This window comes from Ovis aries, chromosome 2 (genome assembly GCF_016772045.2).
Source record: "Ovis aries strain OAR_USU_Benz2616 breed Rambouillet chromosome 2, ARS-UI_Ramb_v3.0, whole genome shotgun sequence".
NCBI classification, from domain to species: Eukaryota; Metazoa; Chordata; class Mammalia; order Artiodactyla; family Bovidae; genus Ovis; species Ovis aries.
The window spans coordinates 172,603,823-172,617,244 of NC_056055.1; the positions used below are offsets into that span (position 1 = coordinate 172,603,823).

Genomic DNA, 13,422 nt, shown 5'->3' on the forward strand with positions numbered 1-13,422 from the left:
AGGCAGTGATCTTTACTCAGTCTACCAGTTCAAATGTTAATCTCTTCCAAAAACACCCTCACAGACCCACCTGGCAATAAGGATTTGCCACCTATCTGTGCATCTCTCAGCCAAGTCAGCTGACATGTAAAACTAACTAACACAAAAGCTTAGAAGTAGAGGCAAATGAGGTTTAAGGTAAAAATGAAAAGAGGTATCCTGAAAGTCACAGGAATGTGTTTTAAGATAGAAGGTAACAGTGCTGCTAATAAATAGAATAAGTTGAGGACTAAAGGCTTACCATTACATCTAGTCATCCAGAGATCACTGGTGATGCTGAAAAGAGCAGAATTCAGTGGAGCAGCATGAATTAAGGAGACTGGGCTTATGCGAGAATGAAATACTATGAAAATGAATGACAGTGAGCATAGAGAAAACTTTTGAGGAAAGTTTCTGTAAATGGAAAGACAGAAATGCAGCTAGAGGAAGAGGTAGAATTAGTTAAGACATTTTAACATAGGAGAATAAACAGTAAATTATGATGTTGATAAGAATGATGTAACAGAGAAAAGAAAATCATGATTCAGGAAAAGTGAATGTGATGTCGCCCAGTCATGTCCGACTCTTTGCTACCCCATGGACTGTAGCCCACCACGCTTCTCTGTCCATAGGATTTTCCAGGCAAGAGTACTGGAGTGGGTTGCCATTTCCTTCTCCAGAGGATCTTCCTGACCCAGGGATCGAACCCAGGTCTCTCGCATTGTAAGCAAGATGTTTTACCATCTGAGCCACCAGGGAGGTGGAAAGAGAGGGGGTAATTGCAGTGTCTTTGAGCAGACAGGAGGGGTTGGCACCCAGGGCACAAGTAGGGGCATCGGTGTTAGCTAACAGCATGGCTTGTGTAACCAAAGCACCAAGAGAGAAGGTGAACGGGAATAGACAAAGATAGGTAAGAAATGTGGGGGGAGATTGAAGGAGTTCTCTTTGGATTACTTGTATTTTTCTCAGTAAAATATGAAGCTGAGAAGGATGAACCAAGTCATCAACTAACAAAAGAGGATGGAGGAAGAGATATTGAAGGTTTCAAGTATGGAATAGTCCACTGGAAGAATTGATGCTTTTGAACTGTGGTGTTGGAGAAGACTCTGGAGAGTCCCTTGGACTGCAAGGAGATCCAACCAGTCCATTCTGAAGGAGATCAGCCCTGGGATTTCTTTGGAAGGAATGATGCTAAAGCTCAAACTCCAGTACTTTGGCCACCTCATGCGAAGAGTTGACTTATTGGAAAAGACTCTGATTCTGGGAGGGATTGGGGGCAGGAGGAGAAGGGGACGACCGAGGATGAGATGGCTGGATGGCATCACTGACTCTATGGACGTGAGTCTGAGTGAACTCCGGGAGTTGGTGATGGACAGGGAGGCCTGGCGTGCTGCAATTTATGGAGTCGCAAAGAGTTGGACATGATTGAGCGACTGAACTGAACTGAACTGAGAGTGGGAGAGAAACAGATATGGAAATATAATTTTCAGTTAGCACTAAGAGCACATTTGAGATAGGTGGTCATGAATTGAAAGTGAAGCCATTTATCATAGTTCTATGCTTTTCTTCAATCATGTTGAGATGCACAGTTGCAGGCATGGATTGGACAGTTGGATTTGATTAAGGGCTGTGTTTTTGCCTATAATGAAGCTGAAGAGGGGTTAAGAAGCCATGGATATATGCAAGGGAGGGGTTATAATTATTGGTCACAGAACTAGGCTGAATGAGAAAGGGAGTGAATCCAAACAAATCGGGAGCAATGAATCATTGCTATCATTGATAGATTTTAGGTCCTGAATGGACTTAAACATAGGTTGGAGGAAAGATACTGGAAGGAGTGGGATGGAAAGATAGGTGGTTATCAGAGAGTGTGATGCTGGGAACATAGAATATGGAAGGGACGCAGTTCAGATAATGACAAGGTCTATGGTATATTCATGAGAACAGAAGGCTGAGGAATACAGAGGAGTGGATCCTGGGAAGAGAAGAGCTCAGGGGCTAAGAAGCTGGGGTACCAGAAGGATCATATTGGACTAGAAGAGCACTGATATCACCAAGAAGCAGACGTGGTGCAAGAGAAAGTGATAAAGAGCCAGGATCAAAAATCTTCCAAAATTAAGAAGTGGCATGAGTATGAATTGATGATCACTACAAGGAGAAGTGGTGTTTGGAAACACCTGATCATCTCAGATTCAAAGTGTTTTTTGTGGAAAAGGAAGAGAAAATACAAAGGAAGGAGCAATGAGGGATAAAAGGACACTCATTCCTCCTATAGGCCCAGTGTAGTAGACTGCAAAAGAGCGAACAGTTATCATCCGAAAGGGACATGGGGAAAGAGGTATTCGAGAGAGAGAGAGTCAGGGATCTTCAGTTATAATAGACTGGGCATTCGATAAGTCGCAGTGGAAAAGTTTAGGAACTGGGGGGATTCCCCAGTGGCTCACTGGTAAAGAATTCACCTGCAATGCAGGAGACCCAGGACACGCGGGTCTGATTCCTGGATTGAGAAGATCCCCTGTAGGAGAAAATGGCAACCCACTCCAGTATTTTTGCCTGGGAAATTCCGTGGACAGAGTATCCTGGTGGGCTACAGTCCAAAGAGTTGCAAAGAGTTGGATGCAACTGAGCAGAAACACAGTTAGAAGATATGCTCAGAAAATGATTTCATGGAATTTCACATATGAAATATAGAGAATGATGAATTCTATATGATCTGTGTAATGGTGAAGACCAGGATTTCTGGGGTGGTTTTCTTTTGTTGAGACTTTGAATTTCTTTAACTACTGACTGATAGCTTTGTCTAATTATGGAGGGACTAATTTCTTCTCATGAGGCAAGATGCACAGGCCTGAATACATATGAACTGGGCTGTGTTTAAGCAATAATCTTCCCTGCGCTGTGATGCAATGTGCCTAAGAAATAATGTAAGGAAATTGTGTGGAAAGCAGAGTTTGGCTCAGGATAGCAAGATCTCTACAGATTAAAAGAAATTTGCATGAAAGTGGGAAGAAGGGCTTATTAGAGTGTAAAACAACATTTCTGAAATCAAGCCTGTCTTATTGTTACGGGAATACTCCTTCCACTCTCCCATCAAGGATAACATGTCATGACCTGGTATTGACAGATTTCAAGGGTTAGTTGAATTCTTCCATGAGTGACAGATATTTTGCAAGTTACAAAAGCAGAATTTTAACTTATTTTTTCACAAATTGGACTTAGTTCCTGTCTCTTTCAATTTCATTTGCACCTAAGGATGGGAACATGAAAAGGGCTTCTCTGGTGGTTCAGACAGGGAAGAATCTGTCTGCATTGCAGGAGACCTGGGTTCAATCCCTAGGTCAGGTAGATCCCTTGGAGAAGGGAATGGCAACCCACTCCAATATTCTTGCCTGGAGAATTCCATGGACAGAGGAGCCTGGTGGGTTACAGTCCAAAGGATTGCAAAGAGTTGGATGCAACTGAGTGACTAACAAAGGTGGGACAAATAATTGATTTGTCCAAATTTAGACAACTAATGGATTACTGAGCCATGAGAGGGAAATGTCAAATTCAGAAAGTCTTTATCTACCCATGCCTCTCTGTAAGTTTGGAGGCTGGGAGAGTTTGGCTTTCCCTCTAAGGGAGAATCAGCAGATATTTGATCTGCATAGTGAGAGTGAAGTAGACAAAACAGAGCTGCAGCTTCTGTCAGCAATGTTTCCTGATCGCTGGCGTCCACTGTGCTCTCAGTGGGTTCCAGCCCCTCTCCCCAGGCAACCCTCTCTGGGTGCATCTTCTCAGTATCTATAAAATATCTGATGAAGACCACTTTGCACACCTTGAGTATTAGAGGCAGAGTGGATAGGGATCTTAGAAATGCTTTTCTGTGCCACTCTTGGGCTTTTGAGAACATCCTGGAGTGTGGTGTCTTCTATTTCCCTCTCTTGCTCTTACAGGTTGAGCCATACTGTGCTAGAAGCGACAGTTTTACTTTGCATAGCCGTCTATGGTTATAGAAAGATTGCTCTATGAGGATTACAGTCTCCCCTGCTTTGACCCAGGATGGAAGACCCAGATACACTGTACTCTCAGATCTCCATATTTAAAAAGGATCTTTTGTGTTAACTTCACATATTTGACATTGAGTCGGGCTTATGTGTTTCAGTTCAGTTCAGTCACTCAGTCGTGTCCGACTCTTTGCGACCCCATGAATCACAGCACACCAGGCCTCCCTGTCCTTCACCAACTCTCAGAGTTCACTCAGACTCACATCCATCGAGTCAGTGATGCCATCCAGCCATCTCATCCTCTGTCGTCCCCTTCTCCTCCTGCCCCCAATCCCTCCCAGCATCACAGTCTTTTCCAATGAGTGAACTCTTCACATGAGGTGGCCAAAGTACTGGAGTTTCAGCTTTAGCATCATTCCTTCCAAAGAAATCCCAGGGCTGATCTCCTTAAGAATGGACTGGTTGGATCTCCTTGCAGTCCAAGGGACTCTCCAGAGTCTTCTCCAACACCACAGTTCAAAACCATCAATTCTTCAGCACTCAGCCTTCTTCGCAGTCCAACTCTCACATCCGTACATGACCACAGGAAAACCATAGCCTTGACTATACAGACCTTTGTTGGCAAAGTAATGTCTCTGCTTTTCAATATGCTATCTAGGTTGGTCATAACTTTTTTCCAAGGAGTAAGCATCTTTTAATTTCATGGCTGCAATCACCATCTGCAGTGATTTTGGAGCCCAAAAAAGTAAAGTCTGACACTGTTTCTACTGTTTCCCCATCTATTTCCCATGAAGTGATGGGACTGGATGCCATGATCTTTCTTTTCTGAATCTTGAGCTTTAAGCCAACTTTTTCACTCTCCTCTCTCACTTTCATCAGGAGGCTTTTAGTTCCTCTTCACTTTCTGCCATAAGGGTGGTGTCATCTGCATATCTGAGATTATTGATATTTATCCCAGCAATCTTGATTCCAGCTTGTGCTTCTTCCAGTCCAGCGTTTCTCATGATGTACTCTGCATAGAAGTTAAATAAGCAGGGTGACAATATACAGCCTTGACGTACTCCTTTTCCTATTTGGAACCAGTCTGTTGTTCCATGTCCCGTCCTAACTGTTGCTTCCTGACCTGCATACAGATTTCTCAAGAGGCAGGTCATGTGGTCTCATATTCTCATATCTCTCTGAATTTTCTAGTTTATTGTGATCCACACAGTCAAAGGCTTTGGCATAGTCAGTAAAGCAGAAATAGATGTTTTTCTGGAACTCTCTTGCTTTTTCCATGATCCAACAGATGTTGGCAATTTGATCTCTGGTTCCTCTGCCTTTTCTAAAACCAGCTTGAACATCAGGAAGTTCATGGCTCATGTATTGCTGCAGCAATATGTGTTTCTTTTCCATCCCCCAATAACAGAAATTCTCTGAAGTCTAACATTCCTGTTTTTCTGATAACCATAGCTGCCATTTTGAATTCAAACCATCTTTAGCTTATGAAGACATGGGAATTTGTTTGGGCAAAGAGGAAATCATAATTTACTGAAGTCATATGATTTATCCTTGGAGTAAGACATATGTTATCTTTATTCTTTGGTTCCCATGATGAGAAAACTCTGGGGATATCATTGGATCTGATACATAGTAGATTTTTACATTCTCCTGAAATATATATTTTTTATTTTAATAAGACGCTTGGGTTGATAAATGAAATAAAGTACCTGGCAATTGGCAGATTTTTTGCAAGAAAGGTGCTATGGTAATGGGAATAATTGTTTTAAATTCTTGAGTATGGGAAATAGAGAATGAACAGATGGTTCATCATGCTTTCCTTGGCTTCCAGGTTGGTTCCAAATGGCAAACTATTGCCTGGGCAAATATTTGGAATCAAAATGACCCTACTCCATTTGTTCAGAATATTTCAGTACTCTGTGTACTATGCAAGTCATGTTTGCCATTATAAAAAGGACATAAAACTTGCTAGGAAAAAAATGTGACTTATTAGAGCACTAGGATGGCATTTGAAAGAACAGAGATCTATCACCAGATGGCAAAGGTGCTAACAGAGGAAAGCAAGAGTCTGAGCACGCCATGAAACCTGAAGTTAAGGTGGTGAATATTTTATCTAGGTATGGGAAAACTCTATGTGCTTCATTGTTACAGAGATCAAAAGTGTTGTCAAGTGAAAAGTATGTCTTGAACTATGGATTTTGTTCTGAATAAGTCAAACAGAAGTGAAGTGAAGTGAAAGTTGCTTAGTCATGTTCGACTCTTTGTGACCCCATGGACTATACAGTCCATGGAATTCTCCAGGCCAGGATACTGAAGTGAGTAGCCTTTGCCTTCTCTAGGGGATCATCCCAACCTAGCGATCAAACCGAGGCCTCCCACATTGCAGGTGGATTCTTTACCAGCTGAGCCACAGGGGAAGCCCAAGAATACTGGAGTGGGTAGCCTATCCCTTCTCCAGCAGATCTTCCCAACCCAGGAATCAAACTGGGGTCTCCTGCATTGCAGAACGATTCTTTACCAGCTGAGCCACAGGGGAAGCCCAAGTCAAGCAGAATATTGTGTAAATTTGATAGAACCAATAATGTTTGAGTAAACAACATTTATTTAATTTTTTGCCTGTAGTTGAATATGAAATCACTGTATTTTTGGAAGAGCTCTTGAGAATAAAAAGGTCAGAACGATACATGAATAAAAGCATCAGTCAAATTACTTGGAGAAAGAAAGAGGGAGAAAAAGAGGGAGGGAGAAAAGAAAGAAAAAGAGAGGGGAAGGAAGGGAGGGATGAGGGAGGAAAAATAAAGCATAGTACTTAATAACATAAACTAAGTTTTGGCTGGTGGAAGCTGGTTCTCTCAAGGCTCAACTTTATTTCTTGAGATTAATTTAAAAAAATAGCAACTGGGGAGAACAGAGTGTGGCACAGCCTGTATATAGTGTGGTATAGACGTACTGTGCCACTTAATAGCTGTATGATAGTAGCCAAACTTAACCTACTTTAGGTTCTATAGCTTGCCAAAGTATCCATTTTTCCCTCTATAAGACGGAAATATTAAAACCTTCATGATTTTCAAGAACACAGTGAGATATATAGTTTGCTTAGCATACTATCTGGGACATGAGCTTAGGATTTTTGCATCCAGTCCTTCTTAGTGAAGATGCTATGCAGAGATTGCCCTGATATCCCCTGAACTATTTGCCTTTTCTTTCAAAGACATTTGGGAATAAATTCAATAAAAGAGTCCATTTGCTCTGCTTTTTTTCTGCTTAATGATTGAATAAAACTGAAGGCTCAATGTGCCATTGGAAGAGCCTAGAAGGACCTAATATTAGAGTTTCCCTGAAATAAAAAGCAGATTTATTCTTTCTGGCTACAGTTTAGTTGCTCCTCGCTCCCTCTAAGCAATTGGTACATTCTGGCTACAAGCTGGGCAAGCTGAAATTAGTCCATCCAACCCTAAGTTAATGGTCATTCTCGAAACAGGATTCTATTATTCTCCTCTTTTTATGACTTATCCCAGAAAAGGGGTTTGTGCTAGGTGATGGTGTGGGAGCGGAGTTGCTAGAGAGAGAGAGAGAGAGAAAAAAAAAAAAAAGGCTATGTAATTCTTCAAGATCCTGCTCAAAACTGTCCTGTCTCTGAAATTTGTTTCTTTCATTCTCTAGTAAGAGTTAATTGTGTTACATTCCCCCAAGTAGTTTCTACAGCTCAGTTTTGCATTTCTGGCTCACTTTATCTTGTGTTACATTTTTCTTAATTGTCAGTTCACCTGAGCACTTAGTAACTGCTGTCATAGACAGATTGAGCTTCTTCACCAGCACTTTCCCATCAAATCTAACTTTTGGTCTTGTGTACAAGTGTCCAAAGTCAGCCGCTGTCAATCATTCCCTCTGTGCAGAACCCCAAGACTTGAGTTTCTTGGTTACAGTGATCATAGTCATAGAAGAGCATGTTCAGGTAACTATAATTATCTAATTCCCCAGTTTAAAGTAAGAAAGATCAAAGTGTATGGAACCAGTTGCCCTTGTATTGCAGAGAGCCCCTTTTGGCCCTGCAGGCTTCCAGCTCCTTGGCTGAGAAATACTACAGGCTGGTAAATCTTGCCTCCAAGCCAAAGGCATATCTGTTTACACAGTTGAAGCTATTTCTGTTTCAATATTACATTTGCTTTTCCCATGATCCTTTCCCTTCTCAGTAATGTTTTCTCACTGCACCATGTAAATTCTTTCACTTTTCAGGTTATTTTATGAAAGGGGTAGAAATGGGGGGCTCTTGCACAGAAGGAAAAATCACTCGGCATATGTCATTACCCTGAATGCCTGACATTTGAGTTTAGGCATTTGAGTTTAGGCAAAAATTAAATAATGTCTTTTTAAGGCACAAAATTGTGATGGTTATAAACTCCGATTTTAAATACTTAGGTATCTGGGCCAGATCTAAACGTATATTTTTTTGGTGGAAAATGATTATGTCTCACAGGTCCCTTCAAAACTGTTGTGCACACGCCAGCAGACTTCTGTTCTTTTTGATTGGAAAATGTAAATCATACTTAAGAATTGTTCCAAAAAGAGTCTTGAGCTGAGTCCTTGGACGCAGAGTTGCAGCTCACCGCAGATTCTGATAGTTGACTTACAACTCACTGAAAATCAGCGTTTTAAAATGGAAGCACAGACAAACCTTCAAGCCAGGGCAGCACAAATGGCGCCTTGATAATTTATAATCTACAGGCAGCTCTTGGGTTTATTATCACAATGACAAATGCACTGTCATTGTTAATAGGATATTTCCCAGCAAGGACTTCTTGTTATGCAAGCCAGGTTCGGTATGTCATGCAGCACGATAGCAATAAAGTCTACAAGAATTTGTAATGAACTTCAATTACTAATAGATTATGGTTAATGGGAAATATGTGCAGTAAAGATATGGGGTTTTATATGCGCCTTCTGGTATTCTACAAGGCAATGATTTATGCAACAATTTATGTTAACATTTTCTACTATGAAAAGGCCCCATTTGGTAGAAAGCCTCTTCATCCATAACAAATATTTAAGATAATTTTGTACATAATATAAATGAAGGTATAAAATTAGATATTAATCTATTTAATTTTAGCATTCTTTTTTATTGAAAATGGAGACTTTTTCTCTCCTGAGTAGCACTGTTGGTTAAAAATTCTTGCTGTAAAACAGAAGCATGAGATATATTGATGTCTTTGAGTTAAATGTAACATTTTTGCATGTTAATTTCTTTTTTAACTTCCTGCTGTAATTAGGGACCCACTTAAGATTTGATTTATTTCTGGTGTCTTGCTTATGTAAGTATTATTTTAAATTAAGAAAATCCACAAGTATACATGTGAAATTAACAGGAATTTGTAATCCACATCATGATTCTACCTTCCACAGAGATTGATAGCTGTAATATGTGGAAGTGCACATATAAATGATTTATGTTCCTGTGTAAATGGGCAGGTTGGAGGCTGGCATACATACACACAGACACACACACACACACATATGGTTTACATACATATATACACTTAGACAAAAACTGACAAAATGGAACAATGCTTACCACAGCTTAGCCAAGTATAGTCCAAAAAAAAAAAAAATCAATACAATTAAATTACAAAAAATGAAACAATTCACTAAAGGATTTTGAGCTAAATGATAGTGTATTTAAAACTATGAAACAGAACAGGTACAATCTTGGAAAATTACTGAAAACATTTTTCCATCTATCAAATGTGTATATGAACATGCTAATGGCTAAGATGTTTTATAGAAAGCTTGAGTTTTAAACTTAGAAAAAATATTTTTAATGCTCTTTCTTTTAATTCCTGAATTCATTTTGTTTTCCCCTGAGACTGACATAGTCTCTTGCAAATGGCAGATGTAGACTAATGAACACACATGTACTCACTACCGTCCTTTCTTGAATAACCTTTGAAACATGGCTTTTCTCCCTGATCAACGATAGTGCTAAGAATGTGGAGAGGCCTTAGTATCTCAGAGTTATGCTCTTGGACTTTGGAGCAGAGACCCAGATCTGCCATGTCTTCAATTGTATTCAAGTCCATTTCAACTTATCAAACCTCATTATCTTCCTCTATAAAATGAGAACAGTTTTTTTTAATATAAATTTATTTATTTTAATTGGAGGTTAATTACTTTACAATATTGTATTGGTTTTGCCATACATCAACATGAATCTGCCACAGGTATACACGTGTTCTCCATCCTGAACCTCCCTCCCCCTCCCTCCCCGTACCATCCTTCTGGGTCATCTCAGTGCACCAGCCCCAAGCATCCAGTATCATGCATCGAACCTGGACTGGCGATTTGTTTCACATATAACAGTTTGTTTTTTAAAAATGCCTATTTATTTTGAAAATTAAATGAAACTACATGTCAAAAATTTTATATAGTGCCTGATACATAATCAGTGCTCACTTCATTTTATATGTTGTTGTTTGCAACATTTAGAGGATACTGGTCCAGATATATCAGTGAATGATGTAATATTTCTATAATTATTACTATTGTGCTAAGTCGCTTCAGTCATGCCTGACTCCTTGTGACCCGATAGACCATAGCCTGCCAGGCTCCTCTGTTCATGGGATTCTCCAGGTGAGAATACTGGAGTGGGTTGCCATGCCCTCCTCCAGAGGATCTTCCCAACCCAGGGATCAAACCTGCGTCTCTTAGGTCTCCTGCATTGGCAGGTTCTTTACCACTAGTGCCACCTGGGGAGTCCAATGACTACAGTTGGACTAATTACAATAGTCCAATTACTAGTACATATTTTTATTACCAACGTTCCATACAAACTTCCATATCTTGTAGGTTTTGAGGCTCTGATGGGCCAGACAGTCACCTGGCTGGTTCATAAAAAGACAGATTCCTAGGCCTCACACATGGTTCAGATCTAGGGTGGAAATAAGAATTTTGCATGTCTCATAAGCCTCCCAGGTGATTCTTCTGCCCACTGAAATTTTTAAAAGTAGGAAGCGAGTATGATTGACAGAATTTATTGATGTTGATCTCTCTGTAACTTGTTGAAATGAACTAAATATCAGTACTGCGATGAATAACTAAGAAATCTGCTAGGTGAATATTTGATATCATGAAGATTAAGCATCTAGAATTCAGGTAATTGATAAAATCGGTACACGTATCTTGATATTTTGGCTCTATTTGGGGAAAAAAATGATTTTTTTTTTTTGCAAAAATAGTCTCCTAGACCTAATCTGTGTTGTATTTTTCAAAGTTTTCTTTTCTTATATCCTCAATATGTCTTTGGAGTACCTTACAGATTAAAAAAGATTCTGAAAAGGATGGGAAGGACTTGGCTATGATAGGGCATGGAGTCAGTCACTGTTATTTCAAATAAGTTAGCCTTGTATGTAGGAGGCAGAGAGTTATTTCTGTCTCATAATGGTCTGAAGGTAAACAGTTCACTGCCGTCTATGGGGTCACACAAAGTTGGACATGACTGACTTGACTTACGAGTAGGAGTAGGAAACAGTCCACTCCCTTATGTGGTAACTGTGCTCCAGCAGGTCCAGGGACCCAGCTCCTGTTGCTCTGCATTTCCTGGGGCATTGCTACTCTTGTCTGCATAGTCTGAAGGAGCTCACAATCACATCCACATTCCAGTCATCCAGAAGCAAAAAAAAAAAAAGCAGATGAAGATAACATGTATCTTCCTTGGTCAGCATATACCACAATGTTACTTCTCACATCCCCTTGGGTTTAACTCAGTCATGTGACTATATGTGGCACAAAGGGAGTATGGGAAATGTAGTCTTCCTCTAAGAAGCCATGCACCTCACTTAATATTAGATATTATATTATCACAGAAGAAGGAAGAATTGCTGTTAGGAAACAATATCTGCCATATTACATTCAACTTTCTGCCAACTGGAACTGGACAAGCCTTATGATTTGCCATTGCAAAGTTTCTTGTGTCATGGATACTAAGTGAAAATATGTGTACACAAGATTAAAATAATAAATCAGCCCTCTGGGACTGTACTCTGAATAAGAAGGCAGGCACAGCCACATAGGAGCTGCTTTTGAAAATAATAAAATGTTGGATCAAAGTTGATCAAGTCAAAAAAGTGTTCTCTTTGTACCAGAGCCACCAGATGAGATCAGTCCCCAGGAGATAGAATGAAAATTCAAAGCTAGGAGATAATTCCTATAAGGAAGCTTAGAGAGTCAGGAGAGAAAGAAATCAAAGAAGAATCAAAGAAGATCACCATTAGAGGCAGCCAAGCTATGAAAACTAAGAAAATGATCTCTGGGGTTTTACCTGTATGGCTTGGCATTAGCTGTGAGAATGTGGGGTAAGTTATATAAGCAACTTTATAAAATTTCATTATTTGTGAAATTGTGATAAAAATAATAACTATTCCATAAGCTCATTACAAGGATTAGATTAAATAATGTAACACAATACCTAACACATAATCTCTCAGTAAATATTAACTATTATTAATGTGAAATCCTCAAAATTCTTTAAGGTCTGTTTTATTTAGCAAAGATTCTTTCTCCATGATCAACTCTTTTTCAAGCTGGAAATCTATAAACTAGAGAAACCAAAGGAAACACAGTGAAGCAGCTAAGCCCAGAAGCCAATATTTACTCCACCATTCCTAGGACACACAGATGGCAAACCCATGGGTTGCCAACCTTGTCCAGACAAATCATCCCCATGAGGTGTCTTCTGAAGCAGCAAGCCCTAGCTAATTTCCTTGTGCCATTTTCTCATTATCTTTTATAAACTGAGAAAGAAGTCCAAACTCTTCTCCCAATCACACCTGGAGAAATAAAAGCAAAACCTAATAAGAATAATAATAAACAAACCACAAAGACTGTTACACTTCTGCCATTAAAAACTGTTGTGGGGTAGATGAAGTCTGCACTTGGAAAATGTGCAGAATGGTAGCAGTCTCTTGAAAAATAAGCCAAGGTTGCCATGTGCTTGTGCTGATAATAAGTAGCATGGCACAACTGCCTCTTCTACAAAACCCTAGGATTTATGTCCAGTCCGCCTGCATCAGAGACTAGAGAATTAACTCATGAAACCCATCCATCAACGTGTAGAAAAAGGAATCACAGTATCGAAATGAAATTAGCATAAAATTAGTTAGCTGTAGGACATAAATAGAGGTGCTGACATTTTCCAGCATCTTCTGTATTAAGTGTCTTTGGAGAACTCACCAAGCTTGGACTGTGGTTGATAGCCTCTGTGATTTATTTCAACATTTTCTACCAAAGGCAGATTGTTTGCAAAGTCCTTCAGGTATCATTAAGACAAATCAGAAAACATGGATAATTCTACAGGAGAAGAATATGACCATGGGAAGACACTGCTCATATCAAATATCCACAACATGTCTTTGCAGCCTCTAGA

The 13,422-nt window shown here is 39.7% G+C and overlaps 1 protein-coding gene across 1 annotated transcript in view; it reads right to left on the reverse strand.

Moving 5' to 3' along the window:
- Positions 1-10,127: 10,127 nt before the first annotated feature.
- HNMT (histamine N-methyltransferase) overlaps positions 10,128-13,422 on the reverse strand; it is a 54,391-nt gene continuing 51,096 nt past the window's right edge. Inside the window, exon 7 of the transcript XR_009599618.1 lies at positions 10,128-12,826. The gene's annotated coding sequence lies outside the window, so the exon portion shown is untranslated. The remainder of the gene's footprint in view (positions 12,827-13,422) is intronic.